General features: G+C 40.7%; 1 protein-coding gene across 15 annotated transcripts in view; it reads left to right on the top strand.

The window, feature by feature from the left end:
* MYO9A (myosin IXA) overlaps positions 1-24,615 on the top strand; it is a 311,747-nt gene that overhangs the window by 50,350 nt on the left and 236,782 nt on the right. The window contains exon 1 of one of the 15 annotated variants that reach the window (XM_024232450.3): positions 9,799-9,838. The exons of the other annotated variants lie outside the window; for them this stretch is intronic. The gene's annotated coding sequence lies outside the window, so the exon portion shown is untranslated. Of the gene's footprint in view, positions 1-9,798; positions 9,839-24,615 lie in introns of those variants that run through there. 15 annotated transcript variants of the gene reach the window in all.

Genomic DNA, 24,615 nt, shown 5'->3' with positions numbered 1-24,615 from the left:
AACAATTACATATACAATTGTAGAGTTCAGTGGCAAGGTTAACCTCAAGAGTCACTACTACAAAGAAGCTTTCCTTAGGACCTCAGTGCACCTTCTAGTTTCTTTTTATTATTTACCAGTTCCTATGTGACGAAAGTCTAATGCTGAGTAGGTTAGAAGTCTTGGTCTTTACTACCTAAGAGCTTGTGAGTTCATAAAGGAGATATGATATGTACCTTATCAGCTATGAGGCAGTATAAGGCAGTTTGTGAAAGGCAAAGTGGCATAGTGGTTTAGCGCCCAGATTCTAGGGCTGGACTGCTGATGTCCACATCCTAGCTCTGCCATGTACTGGCCTATAACCTTAGACAAGTGGCAAAGTCTATGTACTTCAGTTTCTTGATCTGTAAAACAAGACATAATAGTGTGCCTTTCCTTAGGGTTGTTATGAGGATGGAATGATTAAAACATACAGTAAACGCTGTATGAGTGTTTGATGCAGTTATTTATTATCATTAATTATTGTCATGGTTCTTATTTGTGCTAAGAGTAGCATATTGGTAAAGAAATTGGGATATGGCTGGGTATGGTGGCTCATACCTGTAATCCCAGCACTTTGTGGGGCCAAGGTGGGAGGATCACTTGATCCCAGGCTTCAAGACTAGCCTGGGCAACATAGGGAGACCCTGTCTCTGCCAAAAAAATAAAAAAATAAAAAAAATTAACCAGGCATGGTGGCTGTCACTTGTAGTCCCAGCTACCTGGGGGGCTGAGGTGGGAGGATGGCTTGAGCCAGGAAGATCAAGGCTGCAGTGAGCCATGGGCAACAGAATGAGACCCTGTCCCAAAAAGGAAAAAAAAAAAAGAGAGAAATTGGGATCTAGTTTGTAATCATCAACATAGTAGTTGTAGTATCTTGGGAATATCACATCTATGGCATTAGTTTTTTAAATCTAGAAATGGGTATAATATCACATATTTCTTATTAAATGAAGTAATACATATAAAGCACACAGCACAGTGTCCAACTGTATATTCTCAAAAACCTTTTTTAGAAAAATTAGTAAAATAAATATTACAGAATTTCAGAGAAGTACTGCTTAGGTGTAGGACATTCTTTATCTCATAGGACTCACTAGATGCATGTTTACTTAATATCTTTTTTTTTTTGACTTTTTTTCTTTTATTATTATTATTATTGTTATCATTATTATACTTTAGGTTTTATGGTACATGTGCACAATGTGCAGGTAAGTTACATATGTGTACATGTGCCATGCTGGTGAGCTGCACCCACCAACTTGTCATCTCGCATTAGGTATATCTCCCAATGCTATCCCTCCCCCCTCCCCCCACCCCACAACAGTCCCCGATGTTCCCCTTCCTGTGTCCATGTGTTCTCATTGTTCAATTCCCACCTATGAGTGAGAATATGCGGTGTTTGGTTTTTTGTTCTTGCGATAGTTTACTGAGAATGATGATTTCCAGTTTCATCCATGTCCCTACAAAGGACGTGAACTCATCATTTTTTATGGCTACATAGTATTCCATGGTGTATATGTGCCACATTTTCTTAATCCAGTCTATCATTGTTGGACGTTTGGGCTGGTTCCAAGTCTTTGCTATTGTGAATAATGCCGCAATAAACATACGTGTGCATGTGTCTTTATAGCAGCATGATTTATAGTCCTTTGGGTATATACCCAGTAATGGGATGGCTGGGTCAAATGGAATTTCTAGTTCTAGATCCCTGAGGAATCGCCACACTGACTTCCACAAGGGTTGAACTAGTTTACAGTCCCACCAACAGTGTAAAAGTGTTCCTATTTCTCCACATCCTCTCCAGCACCTGTTGTTTCCTGACTTTTTAATGATTGCCATTCTAACTGGTGTGAGATGGTATCTCATTGTGGTTTTGATTTGCATTTCTCTGATGGCCAGTGATGGTGAGCATTTTTTCATGTGTTTTTTGGCTGCATAAATGTCTTCTTTTGAGAAGTGTCTGTTCATGTCCTTTGCCCACTTTTTGATGGGGTTGTTTGTTTTTTTCTTGTAAATTTGTTGGAGTTCATTGTAGATTCTGGATATTAGCCCTTTGTCAGATGAGTAGGTTGCGAAAATGTTCTCCCATTTTGTAGGTTGCCTGTTCACTCTGATGGTAGTTTCCTTTGCTGTGCAGAAGCTCTTTAGTTTAATTAGATCCCATTTGTCCATTTTGGCTTTTGTTGCTATTGCTTTTGGTGTTTTAGACATGAAGTCCTTGCCCATGCCTATGTCCTGAATGGTAATGCCTAGGTTTTCTTCTAGGGTTTTTATGGTTTTAGGTCTAACATTTAAGTCTTTAATCCATCTTGAATTGATTTTTGTATAAGGTGTAAGGAAGGGATCCAGTTTCAGCTTTCTACATATGGCTAGCCAGTTTTCCCAGCACCATTTATTAAATAGGGAATCCTTTCCCCATTTCTTGTTTTTCTCAGGTTTGTCAAAGATCAGATACTTGTAGATATGTGGCATTATTTCTGACGGCTCTGTTCTGTTCCATTGATCTATATCTCTGTTTTGGTACCAGTACCATGCTGTTTTGGTTACTGTAGCCTTGTAGTATAGTTTGAAGTCAGGTAGTGTGATGCCTCCAGCTTTGTTCTTTTGGCTTAGGATTGACTTGGCGATGCGGGCTCTTTTTTGGTTCCATATGAACTTTAAAGTAGTTTTTCCAATTCTGTGAAGAAAGTCATTGGTAGCTTGATGGGGATTGCATTGAATCTGTAAATTACCTTGGGAAGGATGGCCATTTTCATGATATTGATTCTTCCTACCCATGAGCATGGAATGTTCTTCCATTTGTTTGTATCCTCTTTTATTTCCTTGAGCAGTGGTTTGTAGTTCTCCTTGAAGAGGTCCTTCACATCCCTTGTAAGTTGGATTCCTAGGTATTTTATTCTCTTTGAAGCAATTGTGAATGGGAGTTCACTCATGATTTGGCTCTCTGTTTGTCTGTTATTGATGTATAAGAATGCTTGTGATTTTTGCACATTGATTTTGTATCCTGAGACTTTGCTGAAGTTGCTTATCAGCTTAAGGAGATTTTGGGCTGAGACAATGGGGTTTTCTAGATATACTATCATGTCATCTGCAAACTCTTTATGTAGAGAATGGAAGCCTAGTGAGAAAGCTGTTGGAAGTATTCTTTTTTTCTATAAGGACTGTCGACGGGCGATTTGATAGTCCTATAGGCAAGTGTGTTAAACTAGTAAAAGGAAATCTCAGAATAAATGACTTAGAAAAGAAAATCATTTATAATTACTAATAGTTTTTATGTATTTTCACTAAGAATTCTAAGGTTTTTAGTTATTCTGTTAAACTCTGCTTTGTGTTGTTCTTAGGAGTAAACTTAAGGGATTTTCTACAGAGTAGAAAATTTGCAGAGTAAAACAATATAAATTTTTTTTATAGCCTTAAAAGATTTTTAATAGAATGAGTAAACATTTGAAGCTTCTGGAATTGTATTACTTAAATGGATAAAAGCACAGAAGCTTTCTAAGTACTTTATATTACACTGTTTTATTAAGAAAATAAAATCTAATTTTGCAAACAATAGAAATATGTCTTGTGGAGGGAGAGATTTTAAGTTATTTAAGATTCATGTTTTGGTTATAGTCTAGTCTCCATGTGGCATCCCAGTAGAAGGGCAAAAGGTTAGTTTATTTTGAAACTGTTAAAATAGTGTAATATTTTAAAAATAAATATTGGGGGCTGGGCGCGGTGGCTCACGCCTGTAATCCTAGCGCTTTGGGAGGCTGAGGCGGGTGGATCACGAGGTCAGGAGTTTGAGACCAGCCTGGTCAACATGGTGAAACCCCGCCTCTACTAAAAATACAGAAAATTAGCCAGGTGTGGGCAGGCGCCTGTAATCCCAGCTGCTGGGGAGGCTGAGGCAGAGGTTACAGTGAGCCGATACTGCGCCACTGCACTCCAGCCTGGGCAACAGAGTGAGACTCTGTCTCAAAAATAAAATAAAATGAAATAAATAAATTAATTAATATTGGGAATAATATTTAAACCAGATGCTAATATTTGTACTTTTCTCAGGTATTTGGTGATTATGGTAAAATATAATTTTGAGACAGTCTTAATTTATATAGTAATAATATTAATATATTTAATAAGTATATTAAATTAAATATAATATAAATTAATTTAATTAATATAGTTAATAGATATATCATATAAGATTATATTATGTAATATATAATTATCAATATTGCTAATAATTACCTATATATTATATAATGTATTAATATATGATTATATATTGTAATATATAATGTAATGATTGCAGTATAATAATACATTTATTATATGGAATACCAGTTTAACTTCAAATAACCAATCTCTTTTATTTCTTTTTTTCCCTCAAATTCCTTTTTACCACAAATAACTAATTTTTTTTTTTTTTTTTTTTTTTTGAGATGGAGTTTTGCTGTTTGTTGCCCAGGCTGGAGAGCAATGGTGCAACCTCAGCTCACTGCAACCTCTGCCTCCTGGGTTCAAGCAGTTCTCATGTAACATACAGTAAAGTACATAAATCTTCAGTATTTACCGTTAAAAATTTCTTACATATGTATATACCGGCTATCCACCATCCATATTAAGATATAGAATGTTTATACAACTTTGTAAGGCCTTCCTTTTGTGCCCTGCCTATATAACTTCTTCTCTGCTAAGGAAACCATGCTTCTGGTGTCTGTATCCATAGATTTATGTTGTCTGTTTGTGAACTTCATATAAATGGGATAATTTAGTATGTACTCTTTTATCTGGCTTTTTTCTTTCTTTCTTTCTTTTTTTTTTTGAGACCAAGTCTCTCTCTGTCGCCAGGCTGGAGTGCAGTGGTGTGATCTTGGCTCAGTGCAACCTCCGCCTCCCGGGTTCAAGCGATTCCTGTGCCTCAGCCTCCTGAGTAGCTGGGACTAGAGGCACACGCCACCATGCCCGGCTAATTATTGTAGTTTTACTAGAGGCGGGTCTCACCATGTTGGCTAGGATGGTCTCGATCTCTTGAGCTCGTGATCCCCCCGCTTTGGCCTCCCAAAGTGCTGGGATTACAGGTGTGAGCCACCACACTCGGCCTGTATTAGTCAGCTATTACTGCTTAACCTGAAAATCTCCAGTGGTACTCAAGTATTTGTTTCTTGGTTAAGGATTTGTGGGTCAGCTGGGACAGCTCTGCTCTGTGTATCTCATCTTCTTATGTGCACCAGTAGGCCAGATGGGACATGTTCTTTTCATAGTGGTAACATAAATGCAAGAAGGCATATCCAGTTGTTCAAGCATATTTCAAGACCTGTTTATGTCGTGTCTGCTGACCGGAATTCCACTCCTTAAACTAAGTTGTGGTGTAGCCAAAATTCATGGTTGTGGAAGTATAAGTCTTCAATGCATGTAAGGATAAGAAGTGAATATTTTTGAACAATGAGCTACTACAGATGTTGAGTTTATTTTTCATATCCATATTGGCCTTTTATATATCCTCATAATCTGTTTAAGTCTTTTGCTCATTAAAAAGATTGGGCAGTTTTCTTATTTTTTAGCTGTTTTTACAAAAATCTGGGTATAAGTGTTTTGTTTGATATGTGTATTGCAGGTATCTTCTGTGCCTTTTTACTCTCAATGATTTTTTTTATTGAATAGAAGTTCTTAATTTTAATAAAGTCAAATTTATTATTTTTTATGGTTAGTACCTAGTGTGTTTTTTTTGTTGTTGTTGTTTGAGATCCCACTCTAGGTTCATGTAAATATTCTTTTTTTTTTTTTTTTGAGACGGAGTTTTGCTCTTGTTGCCCAGGGTGGAGTACAGTGGCGTGATCTCAGCTCACTGCAACCTCCGCCTCCTGGGTTCAAGCCATTCTCCTGCCTCAGCCTTCCCGAGTAGCTGGGATTACAGGTATGCGCCACCACGCCTGGCTTATTTTGTAGTTTTAGTAGAGACAGAGTTTCTCTATGGTGGTCAGGCTGGTCTTGAACTCCCGACCTCAGGTGTTCCGCCCGCCTCAGCCTCCCAAAGTGCTGGGATTACAGGCATGAGCCACCGTGCCTGGCTCATGTAAATATTCTTATTTGATCTATTCTAGAAATGTTAATTTTATTACCTTTCATGGTCTATGATCCATCATAAAGTAATTTTTGTCCATGAATTGATTATTCTAGACAATCCAGTTGGTGCAGCACCATTGACATAGAAGGCTTTCCTTTCCCCATACTGAATTGCAGTGGCATCTTTGTTTTAAGTTAGAACATCATTGTATAGGAGCCTGTTTCTGGATTCTCTTGTGTCTCTCCTTGTACCAAGTACTATACTTTTTGTGGCTTTGTACTAAGTCTTGATATTTGGTAGTATAAGTCCTCCAACTTTGTTATTCTTTAAGATTGTCTTGTCTATTCTAGGTCCATTAGGTTTCAAATACACATTGAGAATCAGCTTGTTAATTTGTTCAGAACCTACTAGTATTTTGTTTGGAATTGTGCTGAATCTGTAGATCATTTTGAGGGAGAGTTGGCTTCTTAATGATACTGAAGTCAAATTATTGGATATAGTATATTTTTCCGTGTATTTCGGTCTTCTTGCGACCTTATGTATATTTTGTTTTATTCTTAGATGTGTGGCAGTATCTTTTTAAAATTCATTTTAACTGAGAAACAACATACAATAAAATGCACAGATCATAAATGTTCAGTATGAGTTTTGAAATGGTATACACTGGTGTAATTACCACCAAAAAATAAGTTTAACATTTCCATTAACTCCAGAGAGTTCCCTCTTGTTTCAGTCAATCCCTTCTTCTCTGCCCCATCTATGCCTTTTAAAACTTTAATTTTTATGGGTACATAGTAGTTGTATATATTTATGGGGTACTTGAGATATTTTGACAAGCATACGGTGTATAATAATCACATTAGGGCAAAAGGGGTATCCATCACCCCAAGCATTTATAATTTCTTTGTGTTACAAACGTTCCAATTATACTACTTTTAGTTATTTTTAAATGTAAAATAAATTATTGTTGACTGTAGTCACCCTTTTGTGCTGTCAGATACTACATCTTATTCATTCTAACTATATTTTTATACCCATTAACCATCCCCACTTTCTTCCGCCCCTTTACTACTCTTCCCAGCCTCTGATAACCATCACTCTACTCTTTATTTTCATGAGTCCAAATTATTTTCATTTTTAGCCCCCACAAATGAATGAGATAATGCAAAGTTTGTCTTTGTGCCTGGCTTACTTTGCTTAACATAATATCCTCCAGTTCCATCCATGTTGTTGCAAATGATGGGATCTCATTCTTTTTTTATGGCTGGCTGAATACTACTGCATTGTATTATATGCATCACATTTTCTTTATCCATTTGTCTGTTGATGTACAGTTAGGTTGATTCCAAATCTTGGTGATTGTGAATAGTGCTGCAATAAACATGGGAGTGCAGATACTGCTTTGATATACTAATTTCTGTTCTTTTGGTTATATACCTGGCAGTTAATTTGCTTGATCATATAGTAGTTCTGTTTTTAGTTTTTTGAGGAACCTCCAAACTGTTCTTTATAGTGGCTGTATTAATTTACATTCTCATCAGCGGTGTACAAGTGTTCCCTTTTCTTTACATCCTTGCTAGCATTTGTTGTTGTCTGTCTTGGATAAAAGCTATTTTAACTGTGGTAAGATAATATCTCATTGTAGTTTTGATTTGCATTTCTCTGATGTACAGTGATGTTGAGCACCTTTTCATATACCTGTTTGCAATTTGTACATCTTCTTTTGAGAAATGTCTATTCCAGTCTTTTGCCCATTTTAAAATCAGATTTTTGGATTTTTTTCCTATTGAGTTGTTTGAACTCCTTATATATTCTTATTAATCCCTTGTCAGATAGACAGTTTGCAAATATTTTCTCCCATTCTGTGAGTTGTCTGTTCACTTTGCTGATTGTTGGCTTTGCTATGCAGAAGCTTTTTGACTTGATGTAATCCTATTTGTCCATTTTTGCTTTGGTTTCCTGTGCTTTTGGGGTATTACTCAACAAATCTTTGCCCAGACTAATGTCCTAGAGAGATCTCCAATGTTTTCTTTTAGTGGTTTGATAGTTTCAGGTCCTAGATTTAGATCTTTAATCCATTCTAATTTTGATTTTTGTATATGGTGAGAGATAGGGGTCTAGTTTCTCCCTTCTGCATGTGGATATCCAGTTTTCCAAGCACCATTTATTGAAGAGAATGTCTTTTCCCCAGTGTGTGTTCTTAGCACCTTTGTCAAAAATGAATTCACTATAGATGTATGGATTCATTTCTGGGTTCTCCATTCTGTTTCATTCATCTGTTTTTATGCTGTTTTGGTTACTATAGCTCTATAGATGGGATCTCGCTCTGTCATCCAGGCTGGAGTGCAGTGGCATGATCACGGCTCATTACAGCCTTGACCTCTTGGGTTCAAGTGATTCTCCCATCTCAGCCTCCTTAGTAGCTGGGACCACAAGCTTGTGCCACCACATCCAGTTAATTAAAAAATATTTATCTTGTAGAGATGGGATTTCTCTATGTTGTCCTGGCTGTCTTGAACTCCTGGGCCCAAGTGATCCTTCCACCTTGGCCTCCCAAAGTGCTGGGATTACAGGTGTGATCGAGCACCCAGCCTCAATAAGTCTTAGATTTGCCCTTTTGAGGCTATTTTCTAGATCTTGTAGGCATGCTTTATTCTTATGTTATTCTTTTTTCTTTTGTCTTCCTCTGTGTATTTTCAAGTAGCCTGTCTTCAAGCTCATTAATTGTTTCTCCTGCTTCACCAATTCTGCTGTTGAGAGACTCTGATGCATTCTTCAGATTGTCAGTTGAATTTTTCAGCTCCTAAATTTCTGCTTGATTTATAAAAATTATTTTAGTCTTTGTTAAGTTTATCTGATAGGATTCTGAATTCCTTCTGTGTTATCTTGAGTTTTGTTGAGTTTCCTGAAAACAACTATCTTGAATTCTCTGAAAGGTCACATATCTCTGTCTAGGTTTGCTCACTGCTGCCTTATTTAGTTTGTTTGGTGAGGTCATGTTTTCCTGGATGGTCTTGATGCTTGTGGGTGTTCATTGGTGTCTGGGCATTGAAGAGTTAGGTATTTGTTGTAATCTTTGCAGTCTGGGCTTTTTTGTACCTGTCCTTCTTTAGAAGGTTTTCAAGTATTCAAAGTGAATTGAGTATTATGATCTGTCTTTGGTTATTGTAGCTGTCTCTTCATTAGGGTACACCCCAAGCCCCAGTAACGCTGTGGCTTTTGCTGACTCATAGAGGTACTGCCTTGGTGGCCTGGGTTAGTTCTGGCAGAATTCTCTGGATTACCAGGCAGAATCTCTTGTTCTCTTCCCTTACTTTTTCTCAAACTAGTGGAGTCTGTGTCTTCTTGCTGAGCTGCCTAGAATTGGGGAGGTGTGACCCAAGCACCACCTCTTGGACTGTGCTGGGTCAGACCTGAAGTCTGCACAAAACTGGGTCCTGCCCAAGGCCTGTGGTGACTATTGCCTGGCTACTATTGATGTTTATTGAGTGTCCTAGGGTGCTTTAGTCAGTGGATAGTGAATTCAGACAGGCTCCTGTGCTTCTCTTCAGGGAGATAGGTTCCCTTCTGGCCCAGGGTGAGTCTGGAAATGCTGGCTGGGAGCTAGGGCCTGGAGTTGGGAACTTTAGGAATTTCCTTGGTGCTTTATTTTTCTGTGGCTGAGCTGGTGCCTAAGTTGTAGGACAGAGTCCTTTTTACTCTTTCCTCTTCTTTCCTTAGGCAGAAGGAGTCTCTCCCTGTGGCTACCACCTCCCCAGGCCCGTGGTGAGTACTGCCTACTTACCACTGATGTTTTTTCAAGGCCTGAAGGCTCTTTAGCCAGCTTGTGGTGAATCCTGCCAGGCTTGGGTCTCTCTTCAGAGCAGTGGGTTCCCTTCTGGCCCAGGGTAGGTCTGGAAATGCTGTCCATGAGCTAAGGCCTAAAATCAGGGACTTTAAGAGTCTGCTTGGTGCTTTATTTTACTGTAGCTGAGTTGATACCCAAGTTGCAAGGCAAAGTCCTTTTTGCCCTTCTCTCTCCTTTCTCAGGCAGAAGGAGTCTCTCACGGTGGCCACCACAGCTGGGAATGCACTGGGTTACATCTGAAGTTAGCATGGTACTGGGTCTCTCCCAAGGCCCATGGCGAGTACTGCCTGGCCACTGCTGGCTACTGAAGTTTATTCAAGGTCCAAGGACCCTTTAGGCAGGGTCCTGCCAGGACTGGGTCTTTCCTTTCATGGCAGCTGGTTCTTTTCTGGTTCAGGGTGTGTCTAGGAATGTTATCTGGGATGTAGAGCCTGGAATGGGGGAATCAGGACTGTGCTTGGTGCTTTACTGTATTGTGGCTGAGCTGATATCCAAGTTGTAAGACAACGTGACTCTTTCCTCTCCTTAAGCAGAAGGAGGTTCTCCTAGAGCTACAAGCTGTGCTGCCTGGTGCTGGGGGAGGGGTAATGCAAGCACTGTTTGGGCTGCCCTAGCTGGTGTCTCACTGGGTCATGTGCACCTCAAGTCCACTGATTCCAAGTGCACACAACACCAAGACTTGCCCAGGAATTGAAGTCCTGGTGGCCTAGACTGCGTTCTAAGTTTATTTATGATCCCAGAGTACTTTAGCTTGCTATGGTGGGGCTAGCCAGAACTCAGGTTCCAACCACTGGGATGGACAATTCCTCTCTGATTAGGGCTGGTCTAAATGCTCCCTCCATAGATGCCGGCTGAATTCTGCCCTGTGCTGCTTTCCACTGTGACGGGGCAGCACTGAGTTTCAATGCAAAGTCCCACAATTGCTGTGCTGTCTCTCCCACAAGTACACAGATTCTCTGGACAACATGGCTGCCGCCAGAGGATAGGACAGGGGTGGTGTTGGCAGTTCAAGACTGTCTTTCCTACCCTCACCAGTGGCTCTTTTCTTGATAAGATGTTAAAACCAGATTCTGTGATCACTTACCTGATTTTTGGTTCTTATGAAGGTGCTTTCTTGTGTGGATAGTTGTGCAATTTGGTGCTCCTTTTGGGGGTTGGGGGTGATTGCTGGAGGGTTCTATTCAGCCATCTTGCCTCTTCCCTCTTCCCTCCACCTATATGTTTTAATTTCTGTCATTGTGGGTTAGTTTTGTCTGTTCATGGGGTAATCATACCTATGTGCTTTTTGTTTCTGACTTCTTTTGTTTAACATAGTGTTTTAACTGTTGTGATATCCATAGTTCATTCTTTTTTGTTGTTAATATTTTATTATGTGGATATTAATATGTGAATATAATTGCCTATCCATTCTTCATGGTTTAATTTTTTTTTTTTCATTTTCTTTTTTTGTTTGTTTGAGAGAGAGTTTTTGCTCTGTCGCCTAGGCTGGAGTGCAGTGGTGCGACCTCAGCTCACTGCAACCTCTGCCTCCCAGGTTCAAGTGAGTCTCCTGCCTCAGCCTCCAGAGTAGCTGGGGTTACAGGCACCTGCCACCACACCCACAAATTTTTGTATTTTTAGTAGAGACGGGGTTTCGCCATATTGGCCAGGCTGGTCTTGAACTCCTGACCTCAGTTGATCACCTGCCTCAGCCTCCAAACGTGCTGGGATTACAGATGTGAGCCACTGCACCCAGCCTCATTTTCTTATTTCTTGCTCCATTACTAGGGTTATGGGAACTCTATGATTTGGCAGTATTCTTGAGGTTAAAGATGGCTGCATGAAATGGCCACTCTTTTTCGATCCTTATTGGTAGGCATGCTTATTGAATCAGCATCATTGATTGATTACTTCCTTAGGAAAGGACTTTGATACTTGCTCATTTTTTAAAGTTAGGCATTGTCAAATTAATGTTGAAAAGAGCTCTTAAAGGAAGTCAAATAAAGCAGTGTATATACATTATGCATGAAAATAGATGAGAAAGGAAAAAGGGGAAAAAGCTATGTAGTGAATTTTAGTAAAATGACTAAGCAAGAAAAATGATTGCTAAAATAGATTAATGTGTATGTGAATTTATTTCTTCAACAAATAAATTTTTGAGCTGTGGATACCCATGATGGGAATGATGAAGCCACTTACCTTTTAATGGAGAAGTAAGACAATAAACCAAAAAAATCCAAATAAAAATATAATTTTAGGTAATACATCAAATTCTCTGATAAAAATAAATCCGGATAAGGGGAATAGAGTGATGGAAGATGGGGGATAGAGGATTATTTTAGATAGTATACTAAGGAAAACCTTCGCTGAGGATTTGAAATTTGAACAGAGACCTCAGTGATATGAAAGAAGGTCCAAGTAGAGGGACCAGGAAGGAAGTGTAAAGATTCTGAATTAGGAATAAACTTAAAAACAGAAAAAAAAGACCACTGAGGCTTCAGTGGAGTGAGAGAAAGATGAAACTTGAGGGGGTGAAATAATGTAGGCCCTTTTAGACCACAGTAAGAGCTTTCAGTTTTCTTTGTGTTAAGGGGAGCCATTGAAGTAGAGTGGCATGGTGTGATTTTCCTTTAAAAAGGGTGACTCTCCCTGCTGTGTGGAAAAATAGACTATAGCAGAGCAATGATGGAAGGATACCATGCTTTTTCACTAATTCAGGTGAGAGAACGATAGGGCTTTGAAGTAGGTGGTGGAGATGGGAATGATAAGAAAATAGGTTCAGGATGTATTTTAAAGGCAGACCTATAGTGCTTATTGATGGATTGAATATAAGAGGAATTTCCTGACAGGATTCCTTATAGGAGAGGGTTTAGAAAATGTTTACAGTAGTGCATTAGTCACGGTAGTCCAACTACTATACCTAAACAACCTCCAAATATCAGCAGCTCTATACAAGTAAAGTGTGTTTCTCATTTACATCACAGTCCAATTTAGGTGGTTGGAGGTGGGGTGATGGTAGACACTCTTCTCTATGTGGTCCTTTGGGACCCAGACTCCTTCCCTCTAGTGGCTTTGTGTCCCTGAGGGCCTTAGAGCTTGTCCCCAGGTTGTCTCCATTCTTATAGCAGACTAGGAAAGGCAGATCCTTTTAGAGGTATTTTGGCTCAGCCTGGAGAGAATGTACATAATCTCTGCCCCACATACCATTTGCCTAGGACTTGATCATATGTCCACATGTAACCCCAGGGAAGATTGGGAAATAAAGTCTAATTGTGTGCCTAGGAAGAGGAGGAAATGGGTTTGTAAAAAGAGTATTTGGGGGCTTTTAAAAAGAAAATTTACTTCTAAATACATAGTTTGCAAAGTTTACATATCTAAATAAGTTACATATGTGTTTATATATGTGATTAAACATTTGTATGGTAGTGACTATATTTATTTGTGGAACATTCTAATTGCAAGCACTAAAGAATGAAGAAACTTGAATATTAGGTCATGAACACAACTTCCCCATAGTTATTTATCTAAAATAAATTCAAAATGTTTAATAGCTCTCCCCCATGATATTTATAGCTGTACGCAAATCAGTAATGTTTTCTCAAATAGATCTTGCCTTTGATATTACAGTGTTTTCTGTATGTACTATGAGGCCTTTGGTTTGAGTTATTTTTTCAACATTAAAGTTCAATTTTTTTTCTTTTTTACTTTTTAAATGTATAGTACGTTTGCTTGATTCAGTTCTACTTTTCTTGCTACTGGATGACAATGTATAATCTTTTTTCTTTTCCTTTCCTTTCTTTTCCTTTTCCTTTTCTTTCCTTCCCTTTCCTTTTTTTTTTTTTTTTTGACAGAATCTCACTCTGTCACCCACGGTGGAGTGCAGTGGCTCAGTCTTGGCTCACTGCAACCTCTGCCTTCCAGGTTCGGGTGATTCTCATGCCTCAGTAGCTGTGACTATGGGTACATGCTACAATGCCCAGCTAATTTATTTATTTATTTATTTTTTGAGATGAAGTCTCACTCTGTCACCCAGGCTGGAGTGCAGTGGCATGATCTTGGCTCACTGCAACCTCTGCCTCCCAGGTTCAAGCGATTCTCCTTGCCTCAGCCTCCTGAGTAGCTGGGATTACAGGCACATGCCACCACGCCTGGCTAATTTTTTTTTTTTGTATTTTTAGTAGAGACGGGATTTCACCATGTTGTCCAGCCTGGTCTCAAACTCCTGACCTTGTGAGCCACCTGCCTCAGCCTCCCAAAGTGTTGGGATTACAGGCGTGAGCCACCACGCCCGACCTGTATTTTTTATTTTATTTTTTTTAGTAGAGATGGGGTTTCACCATGTTGGCCAGGCTGGTCTCAAACTCCTGACCTCAAGCAATCCACCTGCCTTGACTTACCAAAGTGCTGGGATTACAGGCATGAGCCACCATGCCTGGCCAACAATGTATGATCTTTCTTACTAACATTTATCAGTAGAGTCCTATGATAAAGCACACATAAAGAGAAAGGACACTTTTTTTTTTTTTTTAAGAAAATAACTTTGGGGATTTGATAAAAAAGCAAAAACAACATTAATGTATATATTTTGAAAAGTGAATTTTAATAACACACTGCAGAACACTGCACAGAACACTGCATTAAAAATCCTTAGGTACTTTTTTATTTCTTTAACTGAACTTCTAGTTTAAAGGAAACTCTTTATTCCCTGTTTTCTTTCTTCACCACAGTTTTCCTCTATAATTAGTCCCTTCTAACTCAGTCCAGTGAATAACATCATAAGCTGGCCTATTCTGAACCACACCCTGCTAAACCACAGCAACTTTCTTACCACGTTAGCATATACTGTTAGCATATACTTTTGAAGTGTCTACATTGAGATAGAGAATAAAAAGAATATTAAGTAATTTTCTATATAAAAGATACAGCATTGTCTGATTGCTATATAAATGCCAGTCATGTGCTTAGTTCTTTACGTGTATTGTTTTATTCTTATGGTCAGCTATCCCCACATCATTTATTTAGTAATCGTTTTTTTCTCTGCTGACTTGAAATGTCATCTTTATCAAATATTTTCATAGTTTTTTTTTGCTCTTTAGGTCTTGATTTTCTGATTTGAAAGGTGATAGTTTATTTTTGTCTAAGAATTGCTATTCAACTCAAATTAGGTAATGTATATCAAACTTATTTTTGATTATAACTATAGATGGAAAATGTGAAGATTTCCCAAAAGCCCAGTGTTTTAACCCATTTTAAAATATATGTATACCTCTATGTGCAATTTTCTAGATTTTAAAATTTTACGTTATAAATTCTTTTCCATATTTCTGCATGGTTGACTTTACAGCTATCTCCCACTATTCATGTTTGCTTAATTCTTCAGTTTGGATAGTGAATTTGAATGTCAGGGAGTACTGCCTTATTTGAATCTATTTGTTTCCTCAAGTTTGGATAGCAAATAACAAGATAATGAAGGAAACTCCAGAAGTTTACTCAAACGTATTTGGTTCTTGAGTTTCGGTTGTGAGATTTTTGGAAATCAGGAATTTGGATAACAAGGGCAACCTGTATCCTCAAAGGGTATTGCACTGAAATACTACTCATTATAATGGGTTCTTTTGATTGTAGAGAACAGAAACCTACCTGAGAGTGGCTCAAGGAATAAAAGGGAATTGATTGGCACACTTAACAAGGAATTTCAGTGGTCTAGCTTATTTGAGGCACAACTGGATTCAGTTGCTCAAATATGTTGATAAGATTTTGCTGTGTGTGTTAGTTTCATTTTCTTTTATTGCAGAGGCTTCTTTTATGCATTCAGGGAATATGGCTGCCAGCAGCTGTAGGTTTAGATCTTTCTAGCTTAGCAGCCCTGGTGTGGGAAGAAAGCTGCTTTCCCGATAGTTGCAGCAAAAATTCCAATACAGAATCTCAGTAATCAGCCACTGTGGCTAAGAGTAATGAAATAAATTGATTGACTGGGCCTGGGTCACAGCAAATGTCTCTCTTCTCCCTTATCTGGGGAATGAGGTCAGTTCATTCAAACTATGTTCGATGACAAAGATGGAATGACAAGGAGAAGAAATAGTTTTTCAAAGGAAAACAGTAATTTTGAAGAAGGTACAGAGTACTTACTGGTCAGGCTAAGCTGATACACATATACTAGTGTGTCATACAGTAATTCACGTTATGTTTTATTTTTTATTTTCATAGTTTTTTGGGGAACAAGTGATGCTTGGTTGCATGAGTTAAGTTATTTTTTAATTTTTAATTTTTATTTTTGAGATGGAGTCTCACTCTGTCGTCAAGGCTGGAGTTCAGTGGTGTGATCTCTGCTCACTGCAACCTCCGCCTCCCAGGTTCAAGCGATTCTGCCTCAGCCTCCCAAATAGCTGAGATTACAGGCATGTGCCACCATACCCGGCTAATTTTTTTTTTTTTTTTTTTTTTTTTCCTGAGACAGAGTCTTGCTCTTGTCACCCAGGCTGGAGTACAGTGGTGCAATCTTGGCTCACCGCAACCTCCGCCTCCCAGGTTCAAGTGATTCTCCTGCCTCAGCCTCCTGAGTAGCTGGGATTATAGGCACCCACCACGCCTAGCTAATTTTTGTACTTTTAGTAAAGACAGGGTTTCACCATGTTGGCCAGGCTGGTCTTGAACTCCTGACCTCAGGTGATCTGCCCGCCTCGGCCTCCCAAAGTGCTGGGGTTACAGGTGTGAGCCACGGTGCCCAGCCATTTTTGTATTTTTAGTAGAGACGGAGTTTTGCCATGTTGGCCAGGCTGGTCTTGAACTCCTGACCTCAGGTGATCTGCCCGCCTCGACCTCCCAACGTACTGGGATTAACAGGTGTGAGCCACTGCGCCCAGCTGAGTAAGTTCTTTAGTGGTGATTTCTGAGATTTTGGTGCACCCATCGCCTGAGCAGTATACACCATACCCAATTTGTTATCCCTCACCCACCTCCCACCTTTTCCCCCAAGTCCCCAAAGTTCATTGTGTCATTCTTATGCCTTTGAATCCTCATAGCTTAGCTCCTGCTTATGAGTGAGAACATACGATGTTTGGTTTTCCATTCCTGAGTTACTTCACTTAGATTAATGGTCTCCAGTTCCATCCAGGTCACTGTGAATGCCATTATTTTGTTCCTTTTTATGGCTGAGTAGTATTCCATGGTGTATATTGACCACAATTTCTTTATCCACTCATTGATTGATGGGCATTTGCGCTGGTTCTGTATTTTTGCAGTTGTGAATTGTGCTGCTATAAACATGCCTGTGGGAGTATCTTTTTTTGTATAAATGACTTCTTTTTCTCTGGGTAGATACTCAGTAGTGGCAACTGGGTGATACCCTGTTGTGCAGCCTGGAGTGCAGTGGCATGATTTGGGCTCACTACAACCTTTGCCTTCTGGGTGCAAGTGATTCTTGTGCCTCAGCCTCCTGAGTAGTTGGGGCTACAGGCGCGTGCCACCATGCCCAGCTAATTTTTATATTTTTAGTAGGGATGGGGTTTCGCCATGTTGGTCAGGCTGGTCTCGAACTCCTGACCTCAGGTGATCCACCTGCCTTGGCCTCCCAAAGTGCTGGGATTATAGGCGTGAGCCACCGCACCTGCCCTACTTTTAGTTCTTTAAGGAATCTCCATGCTGTTTTTTATAGTGGTTGTATTTTACATATAGTGAATGTATTTTACATTCCTACCATCAGTGTCAAAGTGTGTTCTCTTTTCACCACATCCCTGCCAGCATCTATTATTTTTTTGATTTTTTTATGGCCATTCTTGCAGGAGTAAGGTGGTATCACATTGTTATTTTGTTTTGCATTTCCCTCATCATTAATGCTGTTGAGCATTTTTTCATGTTTGTTGACCTTTTGTGTATCTTCTTTTGAGAATTGTCTATTCATGTCCTTAGCCTACTTTTTGACGGGATAGTTTGTTTTTTTCTTGCTAATTTGTTTGAGTTCCTTGTAGATTCTGGATATTAGTCCTTTATTGGATATACACATTGTGAAGATTTTCTTCCACTCTGTGTGTTGTCTGTTTGCTGATTTTTTCTTTTTCTGTGCAGAGGCTGTTTAGTTTAATTAAGTCCAATTTATTCATCTTTGTTTTTGTTGCATTTGCTTTTGGGTTCTTGGTCATAAAGTCTTTGCCTAAGCCAAGGCCTGGGAGGGTTTTTCTGACATTATCTTATAGAATTTTTATTCAGGTCTTAGATTTAAGTCCTTGATCCATTTTGAGTTGATTTTTGTATAAGGTGAGAGGTTTTCATTCTACATGTAGCCTGCCAACTATTAACATTTTATTTATTTAGAGATGGGGTCTTGGTATATTGCCCGGGCTGGTCTTGAACTCCTGTGCTCAAGCAATCCTCCCACCTCAGCCTTTCAAATAGCTATGACTATGGGCATGCACCACTGTGCCCAGCCTGATAATTTATTTCTTCCATTACATTTTCTTCAACTGAAATGGTACAAAATGTGTTTTCTTTCACCACCCACTTTTGCTTTTACTTGACATTGATCTGCTATAGGTAAAACTTGGGGTTTTATATTCTTTCTAGTAATGATTAGCTGATATGCAGTCTTGTCACATCTTATCTCAAATTCTGTTTCTCTGCCCATCTTTTTTTTTTTTTTTTTAAATTCTTTCAGTAAAAGTGTCCTTTTTTTTTCCTGTCTGAGAGACATCTGTCCACCTTTGACCTTAATCTCGTTTAGTCTTGCTTACCAAGGAACTCTGGCTTGCCAGTTAGACCTTCTTTTTCTTCAGTTTTATTTTCTGCTTCCTTGCTTGATCTTATTTATAATCATACAGTTGTGTTCCCAAGCCCTCTAACGAATAAACATTTCACTCACAATACTCCTGCTTTTTTTTTTTTGAGACAGAGTCTCGCTGTGTCTCCAGGCTGGAGTGCAGTGGCACGATCTCTACTCACTTTACTCACTTCAACGTCTGCCTCCTGGGTTCAAGTGATTCTCCTGCTTCAGCCTCCCAAGCAGCTGGGACTACAGGCGCGCACCAGCACGCCTGGCTAATTTTTGTATTTTTAGTAGAGGCGGGGTTTCACCATCTTGGCCAGGCTGGCCTCGAACTCCTGACCTTGTGATTCGCCCGCCTCGGCTCCCCAAAGTGCTGGGATTACAGATGTGAACCACTGCGCCTGGCCCTACTCCTGCTTTCTTTGTAGCAGATTCGATCAACATCTGCTAGCTACTTACTTGCCACTCTGTGGCTTCCTCCTTAACTTCTTGTAATCTTTTTCTGTTTTGTACTTCTTTTCAAGAATACCAGTGATATCCAGAGACCTTTGTCTCAGGCCTAAGCCTAAAATAATAGTATGGAAGGGCTAAAAAAAACTCTTAAGAGATGTTTAATTCAATTGTCTTTTCCTGTTTTGCTTGATGTTATTTTGATTATACCAGCTTTCTTTTGGCTAGTGTTTGCATGGTATTTCTTCTCCTTTAAAAAAAAAATACTTTCTGATTCTGTATCCTTATGTTATAGATGTGTGTCTACTGAAAACAGCAGATAGTTGAATTTTAAAACTTTGATCTGACCATCTTTGTCTTTTAACTGGAGCATTTACATGTAATATAATATAATTACTGTTGTATTTAGCTTTAAAACTTTACTATTTGTTTTCTATTTGATATACCTATTCTGACTTTTTTCCCTTCTCCTTTCTTGCTTTCTTTTGAACTCATTATTCTGTTTTTTCACTCTACTAGTTGGAAGTTATACATAATTATTTTTAACTTTTAGTTTCAGGAGTACATGTACAGGTTGGTTCTTTAGATAAATTGTGTGTTGCAGGGGTTTGGTGTACAGATTATTTTGTTACCCAGGTAATAAGCACAGTACTCGATAGGTAGTTTTTTGATCCTTGCCTTCCTTCTACCCTTCACCCTCAAGTAGGCTCTTGTGTCTATTGCTCCCTTCTTTGTGTTCATGTCTACTCAGTTTTTAGCTTCCATTTATAAGTGTGGTGTTTGGTTTTCTGTTCTTGCGTTAATTTACTTAGGATAATGGCCTCCAGCTCCATCCATATTGCTATAAAGGACATTATCTCATTCTTTTTTATGGCTGCATAGTATTCTGTGGTGTATATGTGCCACATGGAAAGTTACACTTAAAAAATCTTTTTTTTTTTTCTTTGAGACGGAGTCTCGCTCAGTTGCCTAGGCTAGAGTGCAGTGGTGTGATCTTGGCTTACTGCAACCTGCGCCTCCTGAGTTCAAGCGATTCTCCTGCCTCAGCCTTCTGAGTAGCTGGGATTACAGGCACACACCACCCTGCCTGGCTAATTTTTTTTTGTACTTTTAGTAGGGACAAGGTTTCACCATGTTGGCCAGGCTGGTCTCGAACTCCTGACCTTAAGTGATCCTCCTGCCTCGGCCTCCCAAAGTGCTGGGATTATAGGCGTGAGCCACCAGGCCCAGCCTAAAAAAAATCTTTTTTAGTGGCTACCCTAGAACAACCATCAGCAAAATTTTCCTGTAAAGGAGCATATAGTAAAAGTTTTTGGCTTTGTGGACCAGCCCGGGCAGCATTCCATCTTGCTATGGGGTGATACTTCTTGGGGTGATACTTTTCTGGCTGGAAACGTCTGTGGCCACTGGCGCCTCTGCCTGAGTTTTTCTTGGGCCTGCTGGGCTTATTCTGATCACTCTGAATGGCAGGCTGTGTTTGGCTTGCACTACCAGCCTGGATCCCACACCTACCAAAGGAGGGTGTGCGAGTGAGTGAGGGGTTTGGCCATTCTACACAACCAAGCATGCTGGCTGCAGCGAGGCAGGCAGCTCCGGGTGCTGGCATAGGCGCTGGCTTCCTTGCAAGGCTGTGGCTGGATCAGGCATACCTCAAGCAGCTTCCACGGCTGGCACTGGGGAATGCAGTGGTGCTTGGAAGCTTGAAGATGCCAGGAACCGCAGAGCCCCAAAGAGGGTGTCAGAGCCCTGGCTTGGGGAGCCCCCAGGTCTGGGCTCCATGAAGGGCCTCAGCTCTTTTCTCCTTCTCTCTTCTCTCCTTCTGTTGCCTACAATGGGACGAACAAAGGGCGTATTTCAGCCCTGTTTGTGTTATAGCTCTTTTAGTCCTGCCATTCGGCAGGTGCTGAATTCTTGTTCTGCACCCAGGAAGAATGAGGTGCACGGACAAGTGGAAGGTGAGCAAGGCGAAGGGGAACTTTATTGAGTGGTAGAACAGCTCAGAGGAGACTCGCAGTGGGTAGCTCCTCTCTGCAGCCAGGGTGTCCTGATGAGTGTTCAGCTCTCAGCAGAGTGGAGACTGTGGAGTGGGTAGCTCGTCTCTGCAGCTGGTAGTTGGATATCTCTTCAGCTCTCAGCAGAGGAGACCCTGGGGTGGATAGCTTCTCCCTGCAGCTGGTTGTCCCGTCATCTTCTCAACTCCCGGCAGAGAGGAGACCCTGGGGTGGGCACCTTTTCTCTGCAACTGGCAGGTGGTTGTCTCCCCAAGTCTGGCTGAGTTCAGGCTTTTATAGGTCTCAGCAGGGAGGGTGTGTGTACTGATTGGTTCATTGACAACCATGGGTGGGCCTGGAGAAAGCACCACAAGTTCCCACTCTGGTCATCGGGTGCCAATGGAAAGCCTGGTCCCCAGGCTTCAGGCCTTCCCTGGCTTGAAGGTGGGGCTTCACCAGGGACCTGCCTCCTTTTCCCCAGGAGCCTGCCTGCCTCCTGCTGCCGTTCATGGTGCCCAGGCTGTTTGTGACAGGGGGTGCCTACAGGTACTGAGCTGCCCTCAGTACCCCCTCGGCCTCCCTCTAGTGTTTGTAGGCACCCAAAGTTTAGAGGGGGCTGAGGTGGCAGGGTGTGGTCTATCAGTGCTATCTGGAGTGTGTGCACACTTGGCCAGGCTGTGACAGTGCCCAGGCTCGGACCCAACCTTGCTCTGAGATTGGAGTGGCTGCTGGGAGTGAGGAGAGTCCAGGCAGTGGGAGCAAACACCTCTGAGCCTGCAGAGACTGGGCGGGGGGCCTTCCCGGGCCTCTGAGAATGCGGAGATGCCTGGGTCTGCAGCTGCAGCTTGGGCGGCTGCAGCTGTGCCTGGGAGGGTGGGGTTCCTGCCTGCTCCCATCCCCCAAGAGCACAGTGATGCCTGGGTCTGCAGCCCACCTGGGCGGGTGGCCGCAGCTGCACCTAGGGAGCGCGAAACTCCTGCCCTGTCAACTCAGAAGGTGGCGGGGTTCCCACCTTTTCTTGGCTTCTGCCACCTCCATGGAGCATGCAGTCCTGGCTGCACCTCCCCCACTGCAGCTGGTGTCATGGCAGTGGCCGCTGTAGATGGGCCGCTGCTGCCATCGGTGGCATGCACTTACAGTCCCAGCTACTCGGGAGACTGAGGCAGGAGGATCACTTGAGTCCAGAAGGTTGAGGCGGCAGTGAGCCATGATTGTGCCACTGTACTCCAGCCTGCATGACAGAGACAGACCCTGGCTCTATAAAACAAAAACAAATACAAAAACAAAACAACAACAAAATAAAGTGAGTTAATGGAAAAGGAGCTGTAGGAGTGAGTCAGAAAAAGAGCAAGACTATCAGGAAGACTACAAGAAAAATAACTATGTGAGTACACTTTCAAGAACTAGAAATTGGCTGCTTTAGTCATGCCATAGTGTGGTGTGTTAAAATGAAGAATGAGGAAAGACCTTTGGATTACCAACTCTGGAATTTTGTGACTTTTCCAGAGCATTGTCAAGTAGCTTGCTATGTGGGAAGAGTGGTAAGGGAGTAGAAAGTGAGTTCCCAAATACTTGGGAATACAGTGATTTTCAAATACTATTTTCTGGACCAGCAATGACAGAATTACCTACATTTCCTCAACTCATAACTATTGTTGAGCCTGGTAATGTACATTTTTAAAAAAATTTTTGTTTATTTATTTATTTATTTAGAGACGGAGTCTCGCTCTGTCACCCAGGCTGGAGTGCAGTGGCATGATCTTGGCTCACTGCAAGCTCTGCCTCCCGAGTTCATGCCATTCTCCTGCCTCAGCCTCCGGAGTAGCTGGGACTGCAGGTGCCCGCCACTATGCCTGGCTAATTTTTGTATTTTCAGTAGAGATGGGGTTTCACCATGTTAGCCAGGATGGTCCTGATCTCCTGACCTCGTGATCCGCCTGCCTCGGCCTCCCAAAGTGCTGGGATTACAGGTGTGAGCCACCGCACCCGGCTGGTAATGTACGTTTTGAAAAAGTTCCCCAGATGATTTTGATGAAACCTCATGTCTCGGATTTGCAAATACAGATTTTCCAAGCTGTTTAGCAAGGACTGGCTTGTGATCAAGATGGATTTCTGAGTGGTATTTTGAGACAAACCCTCCTTTTTGTAAAAAAAAAAAAAAAAAACAAAAAAACCACAAAGCAGTAATTGATAAAATAACAAAGATAAAACCAAACTGACAAAACTAGGACTCATAAAGGTAAACACTTCTATGTTTCAGGAAGGAGCAGGTGTGGTTTTTGGCTGCTTTGAAGTAATGGGGAAGTGTAATTAGAGTTGGACTTATTGTTGGAAACAGTGGACAAAGATAGGACTCCTGTTAAAAAAGATGTTTCTAAGTTTACTTCCAGGGCTGCCATATTATACAACTTTAGGGATTAGATTGCAGTTACTTAGTACAGTGGTCTTTAACCTTTTTGGCACCAGGGACTGGTTTCATAGATGACAGTTTTTCCACAGATGGGGTAGTAGGGGATGGTTTCAGGATGAAACTATTCTGCCTCAGATCATCAGGTATTAGATCCTCAGGCATTAGTTAGATTCTCTTGAGGAGCATGCAGTTTAGATCCCTTGCATATGCAGTTCACAATAGTGCTTAATGCTTCTATGACAATCTCATGCTGCTGACATTCTGACAGGAGGCAGAGCCCAGGCAGTAATGCTTACTTGCCTGCTGCTCATCTTCTGCTGTGCGGCCCAATTTCTGACAGGCCATGGACTGGCACTGGTCCATGGCCCAGAGGTTGGGGACCCCTTAACTTAGTACATCTCCTGGAGTGTTACAGGTCACAGCCTCCCTGGCTGTAAGAAGATTTGCTGCTGACTGCTGCCAGATGCCATAGCTTATATGAACCAAATACTTAGGGATTCAGGAAAGCAAACATAGCTATACAACTAGGAACCTGGTAACTCAGAGTGTATCCTCACTGTTATTGCAGAGCAGAATCTCCGGCTAGACTATCTGTAAGAAAAATATTTATGAGATAACTGAGGAAATTTGGAAATTTGAATATCAATTGATCATTTAATACCAAAATTTTTAATTTTAAAAAATATATTTATGATACTGTGGTTCTCTTAAAAAAGTAGTAAACAGGTTCTCAGTAAGTGTTTGTATGAAAAACAAAAGAAGTTCCATCAAAAGTGCACTTGTAAAGCTAAATTCTCAAATATATGAAGTCATCTCGTGCTAAGGAAGATATGAAATAAACAACCAGAAGAGCAGTTCAGTCTGGATGACATTTCAGTGTTAGTCTGAAAAATATTAAATTACATACTGAGGATTTTCAAAAAGAAAAGGAGTAATAGCCCTTAAGTATAAATAATTTTGAAATGTAAATCGGCAGAAAAAAGATGAGGTGGATTTGAAAATGACAAAAACTTTAGAAGTGAAAAATGTAGTTGTAATTTTTAAAATCCAACAGCATGGTGTTCATGAATGAGAAGAGTCAATAAGATGTCAGTTCTGTCCAGTATT

This window comes from Pongo abelii, chromosome 16 (assembly GCF_028885655.2).
Source record: "Pongo abelii isolate AG06213 chromosome 16, NHGRI_mPonAbe1-v2.0_pri, whole genome shotgun sequence".
Classification (NCBI taxonomy): Eukaryota; Metazoa; Chordata; class Mammalia; order Primates; family Hominidae; genus Pongo; species Pongo abelii.
This window is presented reverse-complemented; position numbering and strand designations above follow the sequence as displayed.